Source organism: Varroa jacobsoni, unplaced genomic scaffold, assembly GCF_002532875.2.
Source record: "Varroa jacobsoni isolate VJ856 unplaced genomic scaffold, vjacob_1.0 scaffold_1376, whole genome shotgun sequence".
NCBI classification, from domain to species: Eukaryota; Metazoa; Arthropoda; class Arachnida; order Mesostigmata; family Varroidae; genus Varroa; species Varroa jacobsoni.
Genome location: NW_019214278.1, coordinates 543,177 through 569,847, shown reverse-complemented (window position 1 = coordinate 569,847; position 26,671 = coordinate 543,177). Strand labels below are relative to the sequence as shown.

Sequence of the window (26,671 nt, the reverse complement as noted above, 5' to 3'; positions counted from 1 at the left end):
AACTGCCCTTCCCTCGCAACAGTGTTCCGAGTATTATACGTGGATGTGGCGCCGGTAACGGTTAACGGGCTAAATGTGATTTGGGTGGATTCAGATTCAGGTAGGCAAAGCTTCTCAATCAAGTGAAGATCTCTTTTTTAAAGTGTGCCTTTAGGCTTTTATCGTACGGAAAGCAGCTAAGTAATTGACCTTACCTGCTTACCGACATCTTGGTGCTCATCAGAGATCTGGGTTTTCGCTCTGGACTTCTGACAGCCGACAGTTTGGGTTGTTCGGGAAGTCGAAGCAGAAGCATGTCGAGGTAGACGACAATTTTTTTAACGCGAGAACGACGAGAAATATAGCTGAAAGGAGTCGAGTCGGGCCGGACAAACCGCCACGTTGTCACCCATTTTGAAATCAATGTCCTGAACCACGAATTATATACAGGCGCCTGCTTCATGTACTTCATGTACAACTATTATTTTTAAAAAATTATACATTACTCCTGTCAGTATTTAAGACTGAAAGAAGAGTCAGTATATATAGTAGCAGGACATCAAAAGGTAGTTAACACCTGGTCAGGTTATGACTTTAATACTGAAAAAAACAAAACTTGAAGTTTTGAAATGGCTATATATATTACCGATGAACACAACGTACTACACTAGTAGTAAAAGTACTACACTAAAGTACTACACTAACCTGAAAAACTGTCAAACATTTATTCGCTCCAGAAACAAAAATATATTTTACGTAATAGTAACAAATGACGGCTCGCAATTTCTGATTGACTTTTTTTTTTTTTTTTTTTTAAATATTCTGTCCTTCAACTGACGCCATACGTGGACTAATACTACGCTGTTTTCCATAATTGAACGACCTTGCTAGAAGGGTTGTTGATACAAGCAAAATTACAAGATAGTGTGGTAATGGACATAGTAAACATGCGGGTCAATGTCGAACGATCAACGAGGTAAAACACTAGCTAAACTGTTATCACTAGAAAATTCTGCATTCGTCTTAACGTCCTTATTCGGGAGAGGACGATAACCTTGACTTTATAAATCGAAAAGGAAAACCTAATCATAGACACGGTAAACCGAGCATTCGTTCTGGACTGAGAAGTTCTACGAAAACATCACAAAAATAGCATTTGAGTCCGGGTCATAGACAGAATGAGAAACTACGCCCCATTAACATATGCGTTATTATATCCTATCTTTATGCTCCACAACGATATCCGGCAGGAAGGTTTTAGATGTTGCATGGCAACTGGACGCTGCTTTTTTTTCGGAGGGATTTAGATTGGGAAAAATGAATACAGGTCGTAGATTTGACACTTGTTATATTTGAAATGGTAAATTTTCTCTATAAGCTTTACTTTGTATTTGTATTTGTATCTGAGTCCAGTTGCTCAAAAATATCAAGCATTCTCACTCACAATAAGCTGCCACTGCAACCAAAAGTTGTGCTTTTAATACCTCAAATTTTTAAATCAATCATTTTTCTTAGCTCTCACGAGTCCACATTGGAAAAGCAGAAAAAAAAAAACTGTTTTTGCCGATAATGAAAAATGATAAAAAATTGCAAATAAACTATAATAGTTTAGCATAAATACTTAGATTCTATCTTGCTGCAGCGAAGCACTTGAAGTTTCCTTTTTGTTTAGTTTTTGGAAATCTCTCATCAGAATGCTTTCAGGAAAGTCACAAACCTTATCCTCAGTTTTCTTCAGAATCGCCCGTCTTTTCGAAACCGTTATGATGATTGTTATGATGGCAGTTTGCCTCACTTGACCCAAAATGGTGATGGCCAGGCCATAATCCCCATTACCGCTGCCCCAGCTCAGCAGCCGATGCCGTTACACAAAGCAAAGCAGATCAAAAGAGTCATCGCAGTGCCTGATATGGCGGTTGTTACACAAGAGCTTTTAAGCGCGTGCCCCCCAGACGAAGTCTAAATGGCTCCAATTACTTTGGAAATGCTTATAGAATCTAAAAAGACATGCTGTCATAATGGAGCACAACTATAATTAGAATTGAAAGTATAATAATATGTAATACACTTTCACGTAGCGGAAAACGTTGGCCAATCTGTCTACCCGCAAGCCAAGCTAAAATAATATTAGGTTACGTCCCCAGCGTGCTTAATAAGGTCAGAATCTGTTTCTCATCGGGCTGAGCTTCGTCGATACAGCATTCCTGAGGAAACAAAGCAAAGCATAAGACCATCACTCGTAAGATTTTCTGAGCAGCAAGATAAATGTCCTCTGTAACAGGATTTCAATTTAGAGTGGAAAATATACTTAAAAATTGTACCACACATATTATTGTGGTACAATTTTTAAGTATATATATATATATATATATATATACTTAGTCAAAAAACGATCGAAGTGTTTCAAGGTTAAAGCCATCCGATTTGGATTCTCTTTCTTGTCCGTTCTTACAGCCACCTTTATCGGGTTCTCTTTTTTGGCAAACGCTCTTCTTTTTGGAAGATACAAAAATACAAAAAACATTTCTTCTGATGTTGCCTGGAGAAACCAGGTGCCCCATCACTTCCCCGAGATGAGAACAGACGCAGGTAAGTATCGGATAATAGTAAAGATTCGCTGAAGCAATCGAAAAATCCCCGCTGCTACACGTGATACCTACCTAGAAAGCACTTCAATTATATCAGTTCATTAATATATGATTTCAGCTATTGGTACTGCTCGATTTCAAACATTTTACTTACAATAATCTTTCGTTGCTCAACGTCGGAAATAACAATCACAGTTTAGATATATAAGCACGATTTTCAAATTTTTATATCGGGATATATAGAATAGTAAATCTTCATGAATTGTTTTCGAAGACTGTTTCGTATGGAAATAGTATGGTTAATTTTAATCGAGTTATCTTTATTCCTTTAGCCAAGCTAGATAACGTGTTTAAATAAGAGTCGGTACTTCCTGAAATATTTCTGTAATAAATGTAATATAGGGGCTAGTACGGACTTCAGCGTAAAGATACTACCGCTCTTATTAGGCAAGCAAACCTGCCCAGTGGATGGATAATCCGAAAGCCATAAGGTTAAAAAGCGAAAGTGAAAGACTAAGGTGACGCTCAGGTTGTTGCACAGCCAAAAAAAAAGAAGACAGCTTTCCTTTACTCATAGCGGCCATGCATTTTTTTAGTGACAAACATATTCATATATATATATATATATATATATATATATATGACTAATTCTATACCACCTCTTACTTTGCTTTGAGTTCTTTGTGCCTAAGGCAATCCGGAACTTTTGATGTACGACGGGCGGCGAACACCGTCGCAATTGCAGATTTTTTCGAGTTCGACAACAGCTTGATAGATATAGCATCATCGCGTTTTTGCAACACGGCCCAGAGCGTCGCCTGCCTGATTGTCAAAAGTTATCGCGCGTCTCGTTCGAATTTGCTCCAGTGCGTTTTATTTCCCGGGCCGTTTGACACTCCCGGAGCACACGTCAGAATCTGCTTGGTATCTTGACAACCGGGAAGTACTTTCCGTATGTGTACGCCGTCGTGAACGACACTACACTCTTGGGCTTATTTTATAAGGCGATAAAAACGGAGCTTTTTGAAACAATATCAGCGATTCCGTCTGACTTAAGCAACGACTCGCCTCGAATGGAGGATCTTCTGAGCTTGAAGATTAGCCAAAAAAATGGGTTGTTAGCGACTATAATAAACAACAACAAGACGGAAGGCGGTACCGTTATTTTTTCGGGTCCAAAGCTAGATATTGGAAGTGTAAAAGGAGACAGGCGTTTTAACATATTGTATTGAAACAAGTTGCTTTATGGTCACGTGCTTGTAGGCTTTTTGTATTGTAAACATTTTCTTATGCTGGATTGCACTTGACGTTTATATGGAACGTCTGGCAGTTCTTTGGAGGACAATAGAAAAATTGCGTTTATCGTGCTGTTTTTTCTCCAATCAAAATCTGTCTTTTCACAAGACGAAAGGGCCGTGAGACATGGCTCAAAAAGCTAACGGAGCGAATATTTTACACCTGTATTGGACTCTAAGAAATAAGGGTTCAGATAAACGTTTTGTCTATTTGTTTGAGAGACCTATAGGAGCTTTGCTTTTATGGTGTTTGGCGTCTTTGAGATACTGACTGTTGCTGCAAGTGTTTATATGTGTTAGTATGAGCTTTCGTTAAAAAAAGATTGTGTTGAGTAGTTCCAAATTGGGTACAAGAGAGCTACAGGATCCAAGGGATAACAGGTTGACAAATACCAGTTCTTCCAAAGTAACGACTCGACATGCAAGAACGCTTATGCCACTTTGGACATTGAATAGACATTCAAAGCTTGTATTTAAAACCTTGTGGGTTTAGCGTTGGGGAGATTTATTAGTTATCCCAAGATAACAACTAAATACCTAGCAGATCCTAGTAAATGACAGTTTACGTAAATCCCGAGCTAGTTGTCGACTAATCAGACACGACAGGTTGCATTGACCCTGGCTAGAACAGCTCAATTCTTAGAATGTGCCCGAAGTCATTTTTGCATGAATTAACTTTCTTAAATTGTATTCGCGGAAAAGAAAACCATTTACTATCTAGAGTACTTTTAGTTAGAAATTTTTTGGACTCCACAGAAGTGCGGAAGCTACATCTAAGCATTGAGAAATAAGTTGCTTGCTCTGGAACCTGTAAACGTCAGTCGTCTGCTTCTCTAAAATTGCTTATGCCATATCAGTCAAAACAATTGTTTACGAAAGAAGTACTTCGTTATATTTTAGTTATTTTGTACTACACCGGTTGTCTCCTTTTGAGTGAACGGTCCATCGAAATGTTCTTGATGGCACACACTTGATGGTACAATTTCTGATTTTAGAGCTGAAAGCCTTCGGTCGAACGTTGTTGATATTTTCTTCAGACAGTTATTTTGTTGGCTCACTCAAGGGTCGTTTTTAGTTAAAGTCGACAAGGTTTGCTCAATGGGCGTTTCAATATGATAGATTCCATTATCGAAATGCTATGATAATAGTGCTATGATAATGCTATTGTATAGTGGTGATGTCCTTTTCGAGTAGATGACGGAGTAAGCCTCAGAGAAAAGAATAGTTTATAATACCGGCCGCCACTATAGAAAGGCCAGATTGTAGGTAGTCACTATGCTTCTCAAATATTGTTTTCGAACAGTCGAAAAGTCATCATTTATACGTGAGCCTACAGAATGGCAAAATACCGCGTACGTTAAAGTTCGATGATGCTAAGAAGAATGATATGGATTGAAGAAATACTTACGCTTTATAAATTAATACCGTACACGCTAAAATAAAAAAAAATAATGTCTCTTTGGAAAAACGGTGTTTATGCATGGCCAAGTAAATAAGTAAGCGGTTAAACAAATTAGTGGTAATTTTTGAAAGTGTATAATATTATTGCTGCGCTAATTTATTCTAGTATCTGTAAAGCGTAGCGAGATCCAATAAACAATAGCAAAGTTAAGATTATTTATAAATTTTAGAAGATAATTAGACTACACTGGACCCTTGAGCCTGTCACAGAAGGCACACGATCTAAAGATCACCTTAGATTTTTACGATCTAATATGCGACAGTACTGAGATTTAAGCAATTCTAATGTACTTTTACCGCTACAATGGACTCGTTTTTTTTTTCAACGACAGAATGACGGTCGCCCGACAAAGCTTAACACCAAAATAGCTATTATTAGTTCGTATTTCAATGCAAATGGAACTAATAGATTTTCGTGAGAAATCATAATCAAAGCTATTTCTAGCTGCTAACCGTGTGCCCAGGTTGCGCGACAACAACGCTCACAGCGTCGTATGTCGAGATATTTCAATTTAATTTTTATTTAAAGATCATAATATTTCTTTAAAAATTTAATATTTACAAGTAATCATGATTATACTGGCCTACTGTTGCAAGCGCGAAACAGTGATGACTTTCATAATGTAGTTTAGGCCGTTTCAAAGATTCTGGGTCTTTTCCTACGTTCGCAGTGTAACATCGAAAACAAGGTTGTGACGTTATCAGCATAGGTACTTGATACGATTTATTACTTTCTGTCTATTTCCAGCTCTTTTTATGTACAAGCACAATTTTCTGATTCAGTGCCGTGCAATCGGTGTTGTTTAGAGGCTTCGGCACTCAGATATACAAATGCAACCTCGAACAGGAAGTCGGAACAGGGAACATTCTCCGGCGAAAGGAAGAAAGACACTGTTAGACGGTAACATCAATGATAGAACCGCAACAACTGTTATCTAGCCTAGCGTCAAATGAGGAGGAGAGGACTAACTAACCGGACCATGATAACTAAACGGATACCAAATGAGTGTAATTTCGCCAAGTTGTTTAAATGCGCCTACATATGTGGCAGATATGCTGTCGTTACACTGTGAGCTACGATGCTAGCTCCAAACGAAATAGGTTTTCTTCTTCTGAAAAAGAGGCTCAAAACTCGAACTGACTCAGTGGTAACAGAAAACGCATGTAGTCTTTATTTAATGTGAAACAACTACCAGCGTTTTTGTAGTGGCTTTATACCTGTTGGCCCAGTGAGCATCTATTTTACACACATTGCAACAACTAATGAGGCTTGTTACAGCAATGGCAGGCACATGCTTTCCAACGTTCTGGTCCTTTGCGATAGAAATAGTCCTTTGAGTTCTGTATAAATATAGAGTTATTATAGTTTATTCAATAGCATATACAATAATGCAAGTTGTGTTCTATTTTTTACCGAGCGTTCAAGCGATTTTTGCAAATTTTCCAACGGCTTATGTTTCTTATTAATTTTTTATTGAAGCACCTCTCGTCGTTGCGGTAGCGAAAAATGCTAGAGTTACGCACGGCTCGACGAAAACCCTCTGCAATGGTATCTCGGGATTGCAGAAGCTAGGATTCAACTCTACCGAGTCTGTTGACTTGTTCTACACAGGCATTAGCAGATCTTAATCACTAACAGCATTAACACGACTACTGGCGGCACCCTTATCGTAGTCAGCACCTCCTTACCTCACCGCCTCTCGTCCCCAACCCTCTCGCCGTCAACTCTAACTCGACTTGTTATTCTCATCGATACGTTGGTTGCTCGTTCGTCCTTCCTTTAGAGCGAAATAATGCGGGACAAAATGGCAATCACGTACCGAGCAGATCTCGTTTGATGTGAGCTGCTGCCCCTGGCTCGGTTTTCACGTACGGTTCTCTACAGTGTCTTGATCGATGCCTTTCGATGGCCGGATATCGTTATCTTGATGGCAACATTCCAAACACGGGAAACAACGACGGCCACAAGCGGAGGGCAAAGGAGCTCGAAACGAAAAACGGCAACGAAGAGCAACGACAATAATGGGCCTCAACTCCACTCCGGTGGCTGTCCAACCGATCGATGACGTTAGCCTTCACATAAAGCCGTTGATCCTAAGGACACAGATCTCGTCATACATAGCAACAAGACAGGGGAACGACTACTTGGGCCAGGGGTGGACACGAGGAACAAGAAACACCAGGCTGACACGAAAAGTCCTGAGAATAAGAAATGTGAAGACAAAAACCGAAAGTTTACTACAGCTTGACCAGCAGACCTTCGCGACGAACTACCACATGTGCGCACATGAAGAGCAACAGCAGAAACGAGTTAATGTGGTTTTGCCTTGCACTGAGAGATACACAGCTTTCAAGCCTAGTTCGTTCTTTTACACTTGTCAAAATTGTCCATGTAGCTATAAGCGACACAACCTTGATATAAGCACTATAGAGAAACTACGAGGCACCGTGTCCATATTGCTTGTAGTTTCTCCTATTAGTTATGGATCACGTAGGGACAATTTCTCGAATGTATAATGTAATGTAAATAAATGAAAGCCTAAATTAAGTTTAGTAAGCAGATAATAGCAGCTGAAAAGGGAAAAATGTCCTTGCCTGTTTTGTACATTTTGTCGGCGCGGTGCTTTAGATAGGCAAATTTTTGACTAAATCAACTAACGACTGCTGCTTCAAGTCCCGTTGCATGGTGCATGTACACTATTTTTGCATAGTCAATAAAGCTTATGTAGTTCATTGCCCATGTAGTATTTCTATGCAGTGTGACTAGGACTTTACCACGTAAGCAATTTCCATCCTTATCTCATCCTGTCCCCCTATATTTACTTTTTTACGTTCCGTTAATTTGCTGTTGCTGACTAACGTCACAAACGTAGCCACAAACATCAGTCTCGAGGACGATGTTTTCTGATCCTGTGAAAAAGGGCATCACCGTTAAGTAACCATGTGCTAAAATATATCCACAAAAATCGATCTGGATGTACGAACACTGTAGACGCTAAGAAGAATTAATATGGCCTATTTTCATATAGACCATATTGATTCGTCAGCTCCTTTGGAACACGCCTTTCAAGCAGGCATCGATAGGAAAAAAGCTACATAACATTGTCTTGTAGCGACGAGGAGGCAAGTCCATGTTAATTTGATCAGCTTTCTACATTTTATTCGATGCATCAATTCTGCAACGTTGCGAATAACATAAGTGCATCACCCTAGAACTATCAAGTGTATTTTTTGCATCTGTCTAGGAAGCATTATGGATAATTCGAAGGTTATATGCATGTTAAAAAAACTAAACGATACGAAGAGATGTATGGCCTAACATATAGAGCATAGATATTACGTTAGTGGCTGACCACCGACTCTCAGCCGCAGCCTCGACTAATAAAGAAACAGGAAAATGATAAAAACACGGTTCGCCCAAGTTCTCTCCGAAAAATGTTCGGTTTTTCTTAGCGATCGACTCTTCAAGATATAAACATTAATGCATCTCATAAACTGGATGCTAATTTCGAAATTATTTCTTGGTCCGTTCCGATTCGAGAAATCCGACAGGTGTGCTCATGCACTCCATAGACCGAATGCCACCAGGAAGAACTCAGATACACAATCGAAGCAAGACTATGCAAGTAAAACTCAGGTAACATGGCGGGTATGGGCTCTCCAGTTATCTTCTTCTCAGAACAGGCTATTCGAGGAATAATATGCAGGTGACCTGGATATTACGAACCTTTTCAAGAAAACCGTGCGCACATGGATCATAACACCCCGCACTAAAAAAGATAGAAATTATGAAACTTGCGCGCTAAGACCTAAAAACCTTGTTGTATGGCCTTGTGTTTCTCTATTTTTTAGGCTTAGACAGTACACTTTACTTATACATCGTACATATGAACTGGGGCATAGTGTAAGCCGTGCAGGTTTCATGGTGATGTTAGCGGCAGAAGTGAAAGATGCAGAGTTTGCGCACCGCTAGAAATTTCAAAGCGTCCTAGGATGTTTTGGAACGTAAACACGCGCACTGCTATCTGCCGTTGGCACTCGTCCGCGTCATCTATTGTACCTGTTTGGATGCAAATGGTGCACATAAGAGATTTAAAAAATTCAAATTTCAGGTCAAGATCCTAATAATTTTTTTTTACTTATAACCTTTATTTAGCTGTATTAGCTACAATCAGAAAGTTTTAGATGTTTGCTCAACTCTAGATTTTTGCAGGTAGGTTAAAATAAATTCTGACAATCTTTACATAGTGCAACACATACGTAGGGCCGTTAACAAATAGCTATCTATCTGATCAAATTCTAGTCAGTGCAAAATGTCCTTTAAGCATATCTTTAATACACTCATATGCTCTTCCTCAAAAATAACTTGCATAAAAATGTTTCAAGGAAAATGTAGAGACTGCAAAAAAAAAAAGCTGTCAGTTGCAAATTATGGCATCTAGCTATATCTGGTGTGAATTATCTCGTGTGTTTGGAGCACGATCCCTGTTACGGTTGATCCACCAGCTGTGTATAATGCATGATTTTGAAAGGAGTCCTGTAATGGAAATTTTCTAGAAGGCCTTGCGAGGACAGCTCTATCGTACGAAATATCGTGTGGCTCGTCGCGGGTCATGAATTCGTTACGAACGAGCATTAAATTAATGTAGTGAGATTATGTCCTGCTCGTCAGGTTGATCTTCGTTCGTTGACTAATGAGGGGTTGTCTATGGGCCTGTTATCGAAAAGAATAAAAGAGTGCATAAGCCTAAGCTCTTCGTGGTAATAATAACCGATAAAGAGTGTTAGCTATTGATTACGGACACGATCGTTCCTAATATGCCGGGGTCCTGTGTGACTAAGAGGACCTCGCGATATCAAAGTAATTATCCAGCTTACGCCGCTCGGTCGTTATGGTTTTGCCACTGACGACTCGACCCTAAACCGATTTTGCTTATATTAGCCATCAGTGTCCATCATATATATATTGCCGATATTAGCTATCAATAGACATACAAGCAAGTAACGTAGGCCATGGCGGTCCGATACGTATTTATATATGTAAAAGGTACATGAGCAGATCTTAGAGCTAGCGATGACACGGGACCACGTTATCTCGACGTAAAGCATTGCATGGAATATACCTACGCACCAGATTATAAGGTGCAACGAATGGCAAAAATATTAGTTAAATGTCTAATGTTTACTGCATTAGCGATGGATCTTATATCGTTTTGGTATTTTAGGGTTCTGCTCCACCCTCGTTCAACTAATTGTAGACGACGATAAACAGTAAGCTGGGATTGTGCTTCTTTTTTCCAAACGTTGTTGATAATTCGCATAAAATGGCTTCTAGATAAGTCGTCCCCCGTTTTGTACTTTTCTATAGATTGTAGTTTTTAATCAAAATGATGTTTGTCTCGTAGCAAGTGTGAAGCATGACAACTAGAGCCCAACGTTGTTATATGGGGTGAATGTGTATGATTTAGCACAATAAGCTTGACCTGCTTTGTTCAAGCAGTATCACTAATATGTGTGTAAGGCAAATTTTTAGTTACGCAGTAATATACGAAGCACGCCAGCTGCTAACTGGCTCTTCGATCGAAAGGACATTTTCGAATGAACTTTCTAGAATAAAGATATATGTACGCGTTGCTGAAGTGTGGCCAACTTCAGAAGGCTGCCATGACGACGACGACGATGACTTTTAAGCGAGTCAAACTAGATGCGGCAAAGGAATACAACGAAGAGCACAAGCGTCGAGTTGTCAGAAACCACCAGAAGTTTGTTCATGTTGACTCCACAATCTTAGCCCCTTCCTCGCCCTCTTCTACTAACGTTAAGCTCCGATATGTATTATTGAAGTTCGTTGTTTGAAGTCATTAAAAGCGTAAATGAAACATGTAAGCACCGTTAACACTGATGGCTATGTTACTTATGGCTTTTACGCTGACAACTAACTGTAGAGAGTCCCGCTTTATAATGAAGCCGTCGTAGCAGCTATCATCCATTACAGTGATGGGGTGCCATGCGCAGACGATAGAAGCGTCGATAGTGTCTAATCCACGACGACTTCCTGTTCAGCAGCAGTATCCTGAGTAACTAACGGTATTATTATATTACTACTGAATTATAAGTTAATTAACCGTGATCATCACATCGTGCTATCAATATACCCTTAAACTGATCGTGTTCGACGCTGCTTTGTACAAAATAAATTATGATACAGGAGCAATTATACTTGTTCTTGTTTGTACTTGCAAGAGTCCGGCTAGTAAAAGGCCGGTGACCCCCCCAAGGCTTCAAGTCGTTTCCTTACGAATAAACTGAAGTAGCAGTCTCAGATTTTCGTTGTCAACGTTGTTATTATTAACTTATGCTGTGTCCATTCTTGACCTAAAAGTATGAACGTCAGTTTTTCTTTTTTTTTCTCGAAATCACGTCTATTGATGTCACCACTGTCTTCCACAGCGAATTATCTCGTACTAAAGAAAATTTAATTGATTGGAGTCGGGTTAGTTTTTTGCTAAACTTTTCTTACTGTAGTATACGCATTGCACTATCACTACGATTTAGTTGCCCCCTGTGTTGGTCCGTCACCCTCTTTTAGCGATTTAATCACATTAACCCTATATATAGATTGCCTAGTAGTCTTGTGTCTCCGAGGCAGTGGCGAAAACCGAGCACGGAACACTGAACATTTTTTACTATGTTGTCTTCCACGAATCCGAAAAAGAAATCTTGAATGAAATTATCGCGAAGTCTTAACTAGCTATTTTCTATGGAGGTCATTTGTCTCAAGATAGCCCCCTCAGCTCTAGTATGTGACACGAAAACATCGGGATAACTGTCCTGTTGCCTTTTCACGAATCTACACCGGGTACAGCGTGGCAATTTATCTCCACGCGATAGCATAAAAGTTATCTACTTACAGTCACGTTGTTTTTACTACAATGTTTTTTTTTTTTTTTTTTACGATAAACCTATGCGCGAAAGTTTACAGAAATCTATAACGCCGTTCCCGCCATGCTAAGCGTAGACACACCTATATATGAATAGGTATATATTGGAAAAATTTTTATTTACTTGAGGATGTCGAACTACCATTACTGCTGCAATTGCTTCTCACTACTTCTAACGATTGATTTGCTAAGATGAAGCGAGTTTTGGTGGCATGGAAAACTCAGTAGTAGCTAATTTGGTCACATTCATATGGGCGTTTTCGTGGGATTTTTTGTCAAAAGTATGTTATGATCCTCAAAAATGGGTTGAAATAACATTTTAAAGAGTTCTCTCGGGTTAATCGGTTGAATCTAAAGTAGCCTTATTAGGCCAATTCTAGCATTGTCGTAAACATAAAAATATTTTTTCATCTATTCCTAAACATAGACTCCAATAGGATACAGCCAACTTTTGCTGTTGCAAATCAATCTAACAAATAAGATAACAATAGATTAAGGTAAATCCTTTGGTTTTAGAAACGACAGTGGAACTGCTGCTGCTGCTCTTTGAAAGAATATCAATATCCCTGCGAAAATAACATTATTTTTATTAGAAATCTATAACGGAAATTTCTCAAGTTGATCTAAAGCATTCAAAACATTAAATTTGGAGAAGTGGATTATTGCGTTTTTAGCTGCCCCGTGTTTTATCCCAGCTGACATGCTATTTGTAGAATCGTAGGGCTTCCGCTGTAGCTACATCGTAACAAAAAAGTATCTATCGTCACACGGTATATGCTTGTTTAGTTGATATCTTAGACGATTCAAGATGCTGAAGAGTTGATCATGTTGATGAATGCTTCGTAAAATTCAATTGTTCAGAAACATTCGAAATTCGAAGAGTATATACGTCCTCTATCTCTCTAAATGAGGCTAGGAAAGCAAGTTGTAAAGATGGCCAAATTCCGAGTGCCAAGCTTGGCAAAAAGGCCAGCTTACCCTGTTTAGTGGATATTAACTTTTTTTTTTTTTCATCTAATCTATATTATATCCACGATCGAATCTACAATCTGATCATAATAATCTAAGAAAATGTATCGTAGGTAATATAACTCCTAGATATTGTAAACGAGATCAGCATGTAAAAGGATCTCTAGTACGAATTATAGAAAAGATTTTACACGGTAATTGGGTAATAACAAGATCCTTATTGAATTCCTAAGTGCGTTCATATATATATATGCGTGGAACTCTGCAGTTTTCAAACGAAAACCTTTGCACACATCTATATAAATTAAAGTCGGTGTTTTTTGGCTACCGCAGACAACTGTAGTAGTACAGACAGATGCTTTCCTGTATCGCGATAACAGGGACATTCTTATGCTGCACGCCACTTTGCTTTGTCCTGTTGTTGAACTAAGGTGTCATCATCAAGGAGCATCATGTTCAACGACAACAATGTTTGTACTGCACAAATACCTTCACATTACTTTATAACCAAATGTTGTGTCTCCTTAGGGATTTCAGTCATAGCCTTAATTAGTTGCACCTTGTTAAGCGGGTAGAACAAATAATGAAACAAACTGTAGTGCTGCCTTTTCGACATCTATTTGCGAACACCAATATATATATATAAAAGTAGGTTGACGTTTGAAAATGTTTGTGATACGTAATAGTTATAATCGTTGATGAGCGAGATCACTTTGATGTCACACGTATTTCGCGAAGCCCCCTGTAAAGAACACCGATTACTTCAGTAAATAGGTAGGTCTCTAAACTCACAGCCCTACAAACATTCTATGGAGCTTCATCGCTATGGTAGGGATTGGAAGTGTAACTTCGTGTTTACTTAGCGGCCTACACGATTGCGGAAAAATAGTGAACACGTGTTGTGTTGTGATATTATCGATAGATAGAACGCAGACGATACGAAAACGGGGCCCACTCACATGTAGGCCTATGTCGACTTTCTATCGTTTGCCGGTTTACACTGTATTGGTTGGGTCGCTGGGTTTCCTTCCCGTACAGAGAGACACACAATAAACGACGATTTTTCGGCGGATGCCTCGAATGTCGTCCGAGGAACTTGCCTGAGAAAAATTGAGCCAGCGAGCTATACTACCATGAGCTGGGATGTAAATAGTGCACACTGCTTCCAAGTAATATTGCGGATTTTCACGATCTGCGAACTCCTTTGCATTCTTCTTGACGCAGACGCTTGCAAGCTCTTCACGGTAATAAGCAATGGCAATATGAACAGCGTACATCATCAGTGGCAGCCGGACAAAGAGGGCCAAACCTAATGTTCCACACGGCTTTTGACGACGTAGGCATCTGTAGAGCCGATGCCACTGCTGCTGGGCTGATGAGTTATATACCATTGTGCATACCAAGTCAAGGTGGGGTACGTGTCAACAATCTACCCAAAAACAACATAGGCAAAGGAGTAGGACGAAGTAGTCTATGAATGCCCGTGCTGTGAACATAAATATTCGATCGACCTGTCATGCCACTACATAGCGGGATGATAATAAAAGTAAACGAAATATATGCCTAGCCAGGTACTTAGGTTGCCATTTATATTCTAACATGATAACTTCTTTAAAGGTGTCGAGTCTGTAACGGGAATTTATTAATATTAGTACGCGTATTATGTGTGTTGTGGAGGCGAGAATTTTACTTTGTAAAAGCCCAAAATAAAACAGGGCTTCTAGAAGCTCCATTGTTATACTCGATCAGCCAGAGTCTAGATAATTTACACATTTGACACATTAATGATTGATAAACTAACAAATGTTGTGCTTATGTTTGGCAACCTTATATGCAAACAAGATGTTTCTGTGCACTACAAGAGTCTCGTAGATAAGTTTAAAAAGTCGTACGTTCTAGTTTGATCTTTGATAACTTTTTGCAGTACTGCCAATATGTATGGATTTTCGCTAGACCCGAGGATCCTGGACAACCGCCGCACAATTTTCACGATGCTCACACATATATATATATATATATTAGTTTTGGGATATATATACATATATAGGACGTTTTTAAAATATGAGATATATATAGTGATGATAAAGTAAATAAAGATGCTTTTATTTGCTATATCTTTGTACGGAATCAAGTAATATCATATCATTGGCTTTTCCTTAAAGTAACAAAAAAATCTTAAAATAACAAAGACTACTCGACGCAGCTTGTTCATTGTCGTTTCTATATGCTTGTCAGCTCGATCGAATAAAGAGGGATAAGGGTAGCTCTCCCGCTCGTTGCCTCGCATCGCTTCCTAGATTCTATCTTGAATTTGGTCTACCTCGGTTGTGCAATAGCTCAGTTCTTTTCTTCTTCCTTCAATGAGAGGGCAAAAAGGACCTACCTAACCTAATCCTAAATCCGAATGGCCTTGGTTTGTCGACGTAGGCTAGCTGGCCGGGCAGTTTTAGCTATGGGTGAGTTATACAGTGGCAACGATGTCATGATATGATACACGAGTGGGTTACGCTTATCCCAGTTAGCTGGACATTACGGCTCCAATCATAAGCACCACCGTGGTACGTCTGCCACATTCTGTTCCCTGTATAACGCGAATGGATCTTTGAAAAGATCGACTCCTCATAGCAGCGTTGCTTCTTTTATCTGTTAGATGATTTTTTTGGCAAAAGAACACTATTCTGGTTCTGCTGGCAATAGACGTCGCTCTCGCTAGCGTAGAGGCAGTATCAGTAGCTATAGCAGAATCGCTACTTCACAGTAGGCGCAGCGGTTCTCGTTAGAACGTGTCATAGGCTTCTTTCCATACTCCACTGCCTTTGGCATCACGCATTAGAATTGATGATAGTCTTCAGCTATGGGCGATGGCGGGTGGCAGACGGCGCGAAAGGAGGCAAAATCGAATCTTAGCTGGGACTTTTTGAGTTTAAATCTGCTTTCGAATAGTGGCAGGAAACTACTGTTATATACCAAAGTTGAATGTCAAGCAGCGGAAGTCAAACAAGTAAAAAAATATTAAGTATATATATATAAGTAAAAAAAATTAAAAGGCCCAGTCGAGAAGAGCCGACGAAAGAACGAATATGGTCTTCAGGTTTATTCGTTTTAAACTATTAGATATTATATATGATAATTTTTTGTTTTGTAATTCCTAAGTTGTTTCTACTTTCCATATATAAAGATATACAACAAATAAGCAAAAATGAAAAAAAAAAGTGAGAGTTCTACCTTAGTTTAGAACCGAACCTTGCGGAGAGTAAAGCACCACCGTTTTTATATGCATCTGTTTATGTGCTTCAGTTTTGAATTACAGCGGACACGTATTTCGGAAGTTATGACGCGCTTTGTTTGGTATTATGATGACATACAATATATGTTCAGAGAAGCTGGTTTCCACGAGTGAACTACGCATAAGAGCACTATGACGGACTTCGCAATCTAGTTTATTCAAATGATATTTTGTGCTGTGAACCAAAATTATTAAACGAATTTTAAGGATCAACGTTACGGCCCGGAAGTAACTACCATGAGTTGCCCCTCAACGATGTCTTGACCCCCCATGAGGAAGCTCTAGCGTTTCGACCTAGTTTGAATATTCTCCCATCTCGTCAGTTAATTTCCCGTTTCAGTGAAGGCTCTTAAAGGATTTAAGAAAACGATGAAAAAGTTAGACCATATAACGAACAATATCTCATCAAGTTTCAGACGGATCGAACCTTTTAGTTCTGTGTGTAACATGCTGATTGGACGATTTCACCTACCCCCTCCACTGAAGTCTACTACGTAAAGCTTTGCGTAATTCACAGTTAAACTTTCATGTATATAACTTAAACTTGGTTTTGCAAAACCTCTTCATCTCGTTTCCCTGCTCCGTTGCCTTCCGGGTTTAGATTTCTTTCCGTTTGGAATTCTATGTTATTTTTAATTTAATTGAGAATATATTGCTTAATCTATGGTATCCATTGATGTAGTCACACTGTTGTTTGGGGGCTGCGAGCGATGTCGTTCGATTAGTAACGGAGGCGTTATTCATCTATAACAACGAACCCGAATGGACGACATTGCGCAGCTTTATAAGAATCGACATGTCACTTCTCTCAAAGTATAGCCCGTTTTCCGAAGAGGAAGCTAATGATGCAAATGTCAAAGTATATTCCCCTTCCGGGGACAGCTTCTGCATGAATAACGTGCTGCATACAAAGGAGAGCGTGCTAGAAGCCATTGAGTTATTGAACAAGCTTGGGAACTCGTTGAAGACGATTGTTCTTAAAAGTCGTTTCGTGCATTTCGCTGATGACGTTGATAATAATTGCACGATGCTTCTCAAAAGCATACTTCAGCACAGTCCGTCATTAAACCACCTACATCTTCAGGGCATTCCACTACAGAACAAAATTTTCATTGAGCTGCTTCATAAGTCACACTTAAAAACATTGGTGCTCGATAGTAACGGCTTGGACAGTAACATATTAAGCAATCTAGATGTGTACCTTAAGGCTGGCTTGGAGGAACTACGAATCGAAAAAAACACTGTCAGAGGAGCAGCAGTAAATGCGGTAGCAAGATTACTTAGCCAGTGCAGTGTGCTTAAAAAGCTTTCATTGCAAAGTTGTTCTCTCCAGTCCACCGCCATGGAGAAGCTCTTAAGCACGATTAGCTCCTCATTAACGGGCCTTGTCGAGTTGAATCTCTTTGATAACGACGTCGGCCAAAACAGCCATTTACTTACCAATAGTCTCGAGCAATTTATTCATCTACGAAGTGTCAACCTCGGTGCTTGCAGTCTAACGGATGGCGCTGCCGTCGCGTTCATGACTAAGTTCCAACGACTTAAGGTCGAGTACGTCAATTTCTCATCGAATCTCATCACAAAAGGGGGCTGTAATGATATTCTGAAAGCTCTTCGTGGTTCAAAGATTAAGACACTCGTACTCTGGGGCAATCCATTTTGCGTTGCCGAAAACAGTGCGTATATAATTCGGCAGGTGGAAGTTCTGATAGCTGAGTACAATATCAAAACGCGGCTGATATGGAAGCGTCATGACCAGCCAGAGCGAATGGAGGAGATCCGTCGTCGGCTAGACTGGAGTGAAATTGAACTATTCATCAATAAACCTAACTTGGAAATGTTCATTAGGATACGAAATGTGCCTGAGAAGACTTTTCTTTATCTTCGCAATTTTCAGCAAGCATCATTGAAATCCCTGGTCAATTTACTGTTCAATATATTGAAATTTTATTGCGATTTTCATGACCAAATCGAACACCGCAGCTCGATGATCGCGCCGAACTTTCTCAAGCAAGATGTCATTAGTATGTGTGAGCTCGTATTGTTCTGTTGCCTAACGCCAATTTTCTCAAAAAGAGCTACAGAAGACGATCTAACGCTGGAGATAGCATCGCGACTGTCTGCTTCCACTACGCCGAGCGAGGATACTAAAGGTAATCTGCCTGCCACACGACTGTTGTGCAAAATCAGCGAACAGAGATGGGTCCCTCAAAAGCTCCGTTTGGAATTGGCCGAAATTGCACGAAAAAAAATGAGCATCCCTCAACGTCGCCACTTATAACTTTGTCGCAGAAAGCGTGCACTTCTGATTTGCTTTTCTTTGAGACGAAAGTAAACATATTTTCAAGTACAAAACAAAGAGAGTTAATTTGATGACAGCCAATGACTTAATATAAAAGGATATGCAGTAACAAATCAGGCTTTAAATGTCAGTATCGGTTCTTTCCAGATTCCATCGATGTGTATATGATAATATGCGCTCAAAAAGTAACACTTATAGTCCGCACATAGGGTATTTTTATGTCTAGGTTAAGAATGCCATTTTTGCTTCGTGATAAGATAAAAGCTTTAATACATGGTTGTATTATTCTGTAGAGCATTGCCTACCGACCAATCTCGAAGCAGATTCTATCGTAAATTGTTCCTTAATAGGCCTCATTGTAATGCACTTTTACACGCACGTTTTTGAAAATTAACGATGTGACAAACTTAATGTGTCGTTTCTATGTAGTAGAGAAAGCCTATCCAGACAGAACAGCCTTTGAGAACTCAAGCTGTTCGTAGTTGCAGCAGCTAAAAATCAGACGATATCAGCAAACGGCTACTGCACTGTATCCCTATACAGTTCATACGTAATTAAAAATACGTGCTATAAAAGCCATGATGTGTGAGTTGATGATACTCTCAACACGAATCGTCATTTCAATGCAGATTAAGGTATTGATGTTTTTTTCCAACATAGTATCTCAGCCTGAATTAAATCGTATATTCCTTCGTAAATCTGAGAAACCGCTAGATGACAGACGCATTTTGAAAATTCATTCAACATTTTGCGTATAATTTTTCTTCCTTTTGAAAGTAAGAAAGTAAAGGTCTTTTACTTCGTTGCGGAACTTCACCTTTTTTCTTAGACTAATTGTGGCCCGCTGATTTGTACCGACCATTCAGTATCGTTTAAGCTGTAGAAGCCAGCGCGACATGCACAACCTGATTATTCAATGGCCTTTTCGTTCGATCGGCTGGATACAAGTACGGCTGGATACAAGTACGGCTGGATATTTTTCAACTAGATGCGTTTCAATTCATTGACTCTTGTGGCCCATGGAAAAGAGACGCATTTTTCAAATGAGGGCATTTACGAATTGGCAAAAGTGTGGGCGCTGTACAAAGGTTGGTCAACGGCGCCTAGCGATCGCTTGTTCCCTCGCCCAACTGGAGTGAGTTCCAGGAAAAGCAGCCCTCTCTATTTCAACGGTCATTAACACATTCGATGAACGTAGATAAAGATTGGACACACGGTTCGTGTTAGAAAAGGCACCTCTTATTGTGCTGGATCATTGCAGTATCTAGGGCGTCCTCAGGACACATTCTTTGTACTTGCTTCTTGGCTGACAGTGCCACGGCAGCGAATAGATTAACGCTCAAGAAGTCATTGTACCCCCGTTATTCTGTTGATATTTATTAATTATTACTATTCTTAGTGTATGTAGAAAAGAAGAAGCAGGCGGGATACAGGCCGATCCGATGCCATCGGTAGCCTATGCCGCTACCCACCTGTCAGACCTATTCTCATCTGCTGACGACTGAATGGCCCACGAAGCGGCCCATAACGGCGGGCAGAAGAAAGCAGTTTATTAAATCATTAATTTAGCTGATCGGCAAACAGAAGAGTGGAGTCTCCTGCCTGCAGAGTGGCTCGTATTGTGTTTAATCAGATCATAGATTATATTTTGGGCAAATCAGGACAGAACTGTAAGAAGTGTTCATTTAAAAACCCAAAATAGCCATCCGCTCCTGCTGACTGAAAATGGTTCCACGTTGTCAAGCAAAAGATATGAACATAACTAGCGCCGATTCTCGAGCGCGTTCTCCCCATTCTAATGTCCGGTTACTATTATGTGGACCCAATCATCGTGCGAGACAACTAGGTATTCATAGAGAAGTAGCGATTCTATCTAAACAGCGTTTTCGTATTCTGCTCGTATTATAAGTCATACAACCATTTGAATAATATCGTTATTATTTGCGGCTTCTTCCATTTTTTGTACTATTTCAAAAAACTAACGAATATTCTGAAACAAGCTAAAAGTTATGCGGACGGCTGCGCAGTGGTGAAACGGATAGGGCGTCAGACTCTTGCCTGTGAAGTATCGTGTGCCACCGTACATTGAAGCTAACTATTATTTTCAAATAATTTGAGATTATATTATCAGCCAGGATCGTAATAACCTTCGATCAGAGCGCATATCCTCTTTTTGTACTTTTTTTTTCTGTAAAATATTCGAAAAAATTCTCACGGTGCCGCTTTCAAGGCCCTTAGCAGACAGGTGATTTTGAAAAGTTGTCACCATGATAGCCTAGTAGATAACGTATTTGCTAATCTTAGGGACATGTTGTGGTCTATATTCGAATCCGGGCATAAATAGGCTTCGTTAGGTGCTGGGAGCTAGTCGTCCGATGAAACGCCAAACAGCGATACCCGGCATAACATCGAAAAAACATAGAGGCTCTGAGAGGCTCCAAGCCTCGCAAAAATGTTTGCAAAAAGTGTATAACATATAGCAAACCAACTATTAAATATAAGCGCAGATTCTTCTTTTGTCGTTATTCTTCTAACATATTACTGAGCGCTTCCGGCGAGATTTGGAGATTTTTTATCCTTAGTTCCGGATCTAATCGCAAATTAAGCGATTAGCGACTAAATTTAAGACACGCTATCTGCATTAATCATTGCAAAGTTAAACAAATGAACTTTCTTAGAGGAGCAAGCAGTCAGTTCAATGCATTGGTGTCAGGATATTCAGTGGTACGTTCCTGAGCATTATAACCTCAAAACGATGCGCAGCATTCTCTAAACGACCTCACTCTGCCCTTCGAGGTTAAGTGACATTGGGAAGAGGTCGCGCTTAAGCTTTTTTAGAAGGCATGCAAGAGGGAAATACCGAAGCGGTCGCTACGGCTGCGCTAAGGACGAAGACGAGTGACTTGTTTATTGAATCACTACCCTGTCCTCATTAACGATGTCCGTTCGGCTGGAAAATCGCGTTCTCCTGATCAAAGCACCGTGTAAGAGGGGCGATGAAAGGCAACAACACAATGGTATGGAATATGTTCATTGATACGACAATGATCCATTTCGTATAATAGACTACGGACAGTGGAATCCCGGTGTGCAGTGACTACATATGTACGTATATATATTAAGCTGTTGTAAGCGAATCTGTTGTAGTTTCGACTAAATAACTTTAGAACTAGTTGGGCTACAATGATTAGTTTTTGATATGCGTTATTTGTTTCTTTTTTACACACTTACCTTAACGCTTTGACATTTACCTACCTTCAATACGCGTTCCCATACACAATAGACCTATTCTCAAAGTTACTTGATAGTGGGATGTGCATGCCAACCAGTTGCTTTTTGCAGGATATGGAAAGCCTCGTAATCAGACGGGCTTAGATGGGTAAAATAAACGAGTCAAGTCAAGGTTGGATATCTTTTTGCCCAATTTAGGAAGCAGTTCAGGAATGGTACTGAAGTCTAGCGTTGTTATGCAGTAACCAGACTACCTTCGCTTACTCTTACAACGGTTCATAGGCCTCGAGATAGCGGGCTACATTCATTGTTTAATTTTCATCGAGTATCTAATAGTAGCAGATGCTCCTGGTATCCATTGCAAGTACTGCTATCACTTTATACTCGAACCCACAAGACTCTGTCGAACTCGACTTTATTCTAAAGCAATGCCAGTTTCTCTTTAACTAACACGAGAGATTAAACTATGTCTCATCCGTAATGACCGTAAGCTACAGGTGCTTTTTTTGTTAATTCAAGTTCCCAAAAACACCACATGTATTCCCAATTGCCCTGGAGTCGACTAACAGGCGGAGCCATTTTTTACTCAATTTCCGTTACATACATTAGATGTCACTCTTGTCCGACAGAGCCTTTAGATTCGAGCCTTTATTCTTGTAGAAGCCTCCTTGATTGCCGCAATGCGTTTTCGTGTTTCGAATCCTGATGTCTACCTGTCCCTCATTCCAATCTCCATTTTTTGGATATTCACACGTTCACGCACTGTGGCTCCGCTTTAAACCTATCTATCTAATGTTTTCACTAATCTTCGATGATTTTTGCAGCGCTGTGGCCTTCGAAAAACAAAAGCAGTGGGCGCTGATTTTTGAAACTAAAAAGTGTTTTTTCTTTTGGAGTACTTCAAGGATTTTTACTCAAACATCTATTAGGTAATTTTCGTCTGCTACCAGCGCTGTTCAATTTCATACATATATTCTAAATCGAAAAGCCTCTCCGTCGTCCTGTTTATTCGTACTCTATGTAACGAGGGTACGAACTCTTGGAACGAGGTGAATAAGGGAGATGCATTGTATACGTAAGAAAGTAGACGAAAAAGTGGCAGCAGCGAAGGCGTTAAACAACAAAATGCCTCTATTCGCCTACCGAGAAGCCTGTTTAGAATGACTAAAGATAGGTCACTGTTCAGAAGTGTATTCCAAAAAAAAAAGCATTTGTGGTAGTATGAAAAGAGAAGCCTTTCAATGAAAGGAACCTAACTGAAGTTATCATTCGGAACTGGTAGCAAACAACTTCTCGAAGCAACAATTAGACCATGATGTTTTCTCTTTATAAAATTTATATATATTACATTCGCGATGTTTACTAGCTAAAACGCGCCGGGGCGTACTCTAGGTGTTAGCAGTAATTACTTTTCTAAGCTGTTATATCTCTACTACGCAGTTGTAGTCAGTTTGAAGAGGTGGCCTCGATTTGTATTCGCAGTACTAAAGCATGTCTCGCCTAAACAGAACTTATTTACTGTCATTTTTATAGTTAAATCGTATCATTTCCATAGTTGCAAAACATTCCTAGCATTGCATGCTGTATGTTCTAAACTGGAACTTACCTTTTCTCGTTTCCAGGAGACGGGGAGCCTCCTAGAAACGATTCGCCGGCAGTATCAGGAGCGTCCGTGGCATTAGGAGCAATTCTGTTACGAGTCGAACATTTAATTACATTACCATTAACATGTGCAGAAAAAGGGGCCATGTAATCTCAGACTATTTGTGCGAATCCGCAACCTTTCCCAAGCTACATCGACTGCAGTTAGTGCGTTATCATAGGCATAAAACTTGTACAGCGCGTAATTGTTCTACATCTAGCCTTCAACAACACCGGCATTAATTAACCGCCATCCGTGCACAATATAGGTTTGTAATAAAAATAGTGCCCTGGTCCGATGGTGTATTGCTTATTCAAGCGGCTTGTTCATTTACGGATGATCATAGTCACGCTATCAACACAACTTGTGTAATTTTTATAGAATCGCCCACTTCTTCTTTTCGCATTGACGATATCCTTGAAGCAAATTCGAATGGTCGTAGTCACAAACCAAATCAGACGTTTGCCATCACTCGTGCGTGACCGACATGTGATAACAAGCTACGCACAATCTAGACCCCGATTAATATAGTGTAACTAACTTATTCATTCAATAATGGTACGAGACAGCAGCAGAACCGTACGTCAACGTATTATTTTTTACCACTGCCAGCTGGTTTTTTGGTCGTGTCGAAATTCGAGCAAATAGCTGTTATTAGTACATGCAACAGTAGCCACCACAGTGGCATCCAACGCTAGCAACCCATTTTGCGTGCCTACTGCACAAAAACCCCTAGTTGTGAGGACCAAAGCCGTTGTTGCAGGTTTACACTTTGCTAAGGATTCTTGCTCCGCAACTGATGCGAAAACAAATCGCTTTTGAGACTTTCGAAATGTTGGATATGTCGCGATATTTAATGAAATATGTGAGGCCTGACTATTTATTTCAACGACAACAGTGACTCTTACAGCCGTTTTTCCTCTCCAAGGACAAAGCAGTCGCACATCGTCCGGAAGACTAGGCTACCGTGTATGTCGAAGTTCTCAAACCTTATCGTTGAAATCGCGGACGATGACACAGAGGTTTTTCTTAGCAATCATCAGATGCCACTGCTATATTTGCGCGGTGAACCTCGACTCGCAGTTAAGGGCATCGACATTTCGATTGGCAATTCTCTACTTACGACGGGCTTTACTTATACTGATTGTGGCGACGTGATTGTGCAACGAAATGGTGGATGCTATAGTGGGATTTCCAAAGGTGCTTAGTGTTAAGGATACCATTAGGGCATTGCACGCCACTCTTAACGTGTCCGCGTTTTGCGGACGGGTGAGAACTTTTTTTAGCGGTTTTTCGTTAACGAACACAACGACAAACAGCTTAGCTCGATTAGGATTTCCGCTTGGGTACTCCTTATCATTCTTTGGACGTGGGTCAACGTAACAAACTTTTTCCTCAGCGGACGCAGGCAACGCATAAACGACACTGCTGAGTTAAAAATAATAAGCGACGTTGTAGGTATTTGCGGAATTTGGTCGTAGCAGATAGTTTGTAGTCCGTACATATATTTTTTGACAGTGCCAGCAGTAATCAATGCGTATTCGAAGGAGATACATCGTACAGAGCTCTCTGTCCCACCTAGAGGTTTGCTTAAAGCTTAGTAAACAATTCAAACGACTCGAATCGGGCGTCTGGCAAACTTTTATTAATGGTTTCCAGTCAAATTTTCGTTTTTGTATACCTGAATTTGATGGGGACGTTGATAACAAAAACAAGCATGTTACAAATATGAACTTCTGTTAGCGGGGCTATGCTACTTCTATGCCTCTACTGCATGACTAGAAATGGCTCGCAGATAACATCCATCTACAAACTAACGGCTACCATGCTAACCGTATCTTCGCTGTATCACTGGCTCTTTTATCGAACCGTGAAGAATATCAGCTATTATGGAGTATGACGCATGGAAAGATGCGTTTAAAATCTAGGATTGTTTCTACAATGATGCCGATACCCTTCTTTCGCGCGGTAGCAACCTATATGCAAATTCTAGTGCAGCTTAACCATAGGTTTATGGCGCAATCCGACATTAAGCGGAAACAACAGGCATACGCGAACATAGTGCCTATTAAGTTCTAACACTTACACAACATCCAAGTTCGGCTTGACAATCGTTTGCTCACCTATATTCCTAGAGGCACGTACTTAATCCATACAAATTGCCATTAGAATGTTCTCTACGATTTTTATTTACACGTTACCGAGTTAGTAATGTTTAGCTGTTATTAGACATGGAACTCACGCAGAATCGACTTGCTTGAAGGGGCTAACAAGCGTCTCGAAGACGCTCTAAATTCGTTCGCAGAAACGTTATCGGGATTCAAACATCTGTCATTGTAAACACACGAAAGATTCTGTAGAAAAGAAACAAAACCTTTTTTTTAAACGTATTGCGCTATTTTGCTTCAGATTTTATGTTGGACATCATATTAACTCTAATCTTTTCTTTGGGATGGACCATACGTAAGCTAAATGACTTAGTTTATATATGATAAAAAAAAAGAAAACGGAATTCAAATTCTAGTTGCATAAAACCAGTTACGAGAACTGGTTAAAACCTATCGTCATAGAACTTATCTAAAAACTAAAATCGTTCTTCTCTAAAGAAGACACCTTTTGCTTAACATTAAATAAATAATGAGTAAAATAATATTCGTGCTTATATAAAAGATCGTCTTGAACTCCATTGGACTTCATATTAGGAAATAGCAATATATTCAGTTCAGTATATTAAGATGGTGCCGCATCGACGAGTTACTAGGACTGCCTTAGGCAACACGTTGAATATAGATTAATTCGATTGTCGTAAATCGAAACACCTGTCAAAAGTGTTCTTGAGAAACGGGTTTCTGCAAACCTATTTTCCAAAATGTAGGAAAACAAACAATTTTACCAAGTAATCGTTTGTGAACTAGCATAGAGCTTAGAGTACAATGTAGCCGATTTTAAAAACAACGGTATTATTTCGTAAAAAAAT

General features: G+C 39.8%; 1 long non-coding RNA gene across 1 annotated transcript in view; it reads left to right on the top strand.

Annotated features, from left to right (window-relative positions):
- LOC147752270 (uncharacterized) overlaps positions 1 to 23,989 on the top strand; it is a 37,444-nt gene extending 13,455 nt beyond the window's left edge. Inside the window, exon 2 of the long non-coding RNA XR_015314532.1 lies at positions 23,675 to 23,989. This is a non-coding gene — a long non-coding RNA (uncharacterized LOC147752270). The remainder of the gene's footprint in view (positions 1 to 23,674) is intronic.
- Positions 23,990 to 26,671: the final 2,682 nt, after the last annotated feature.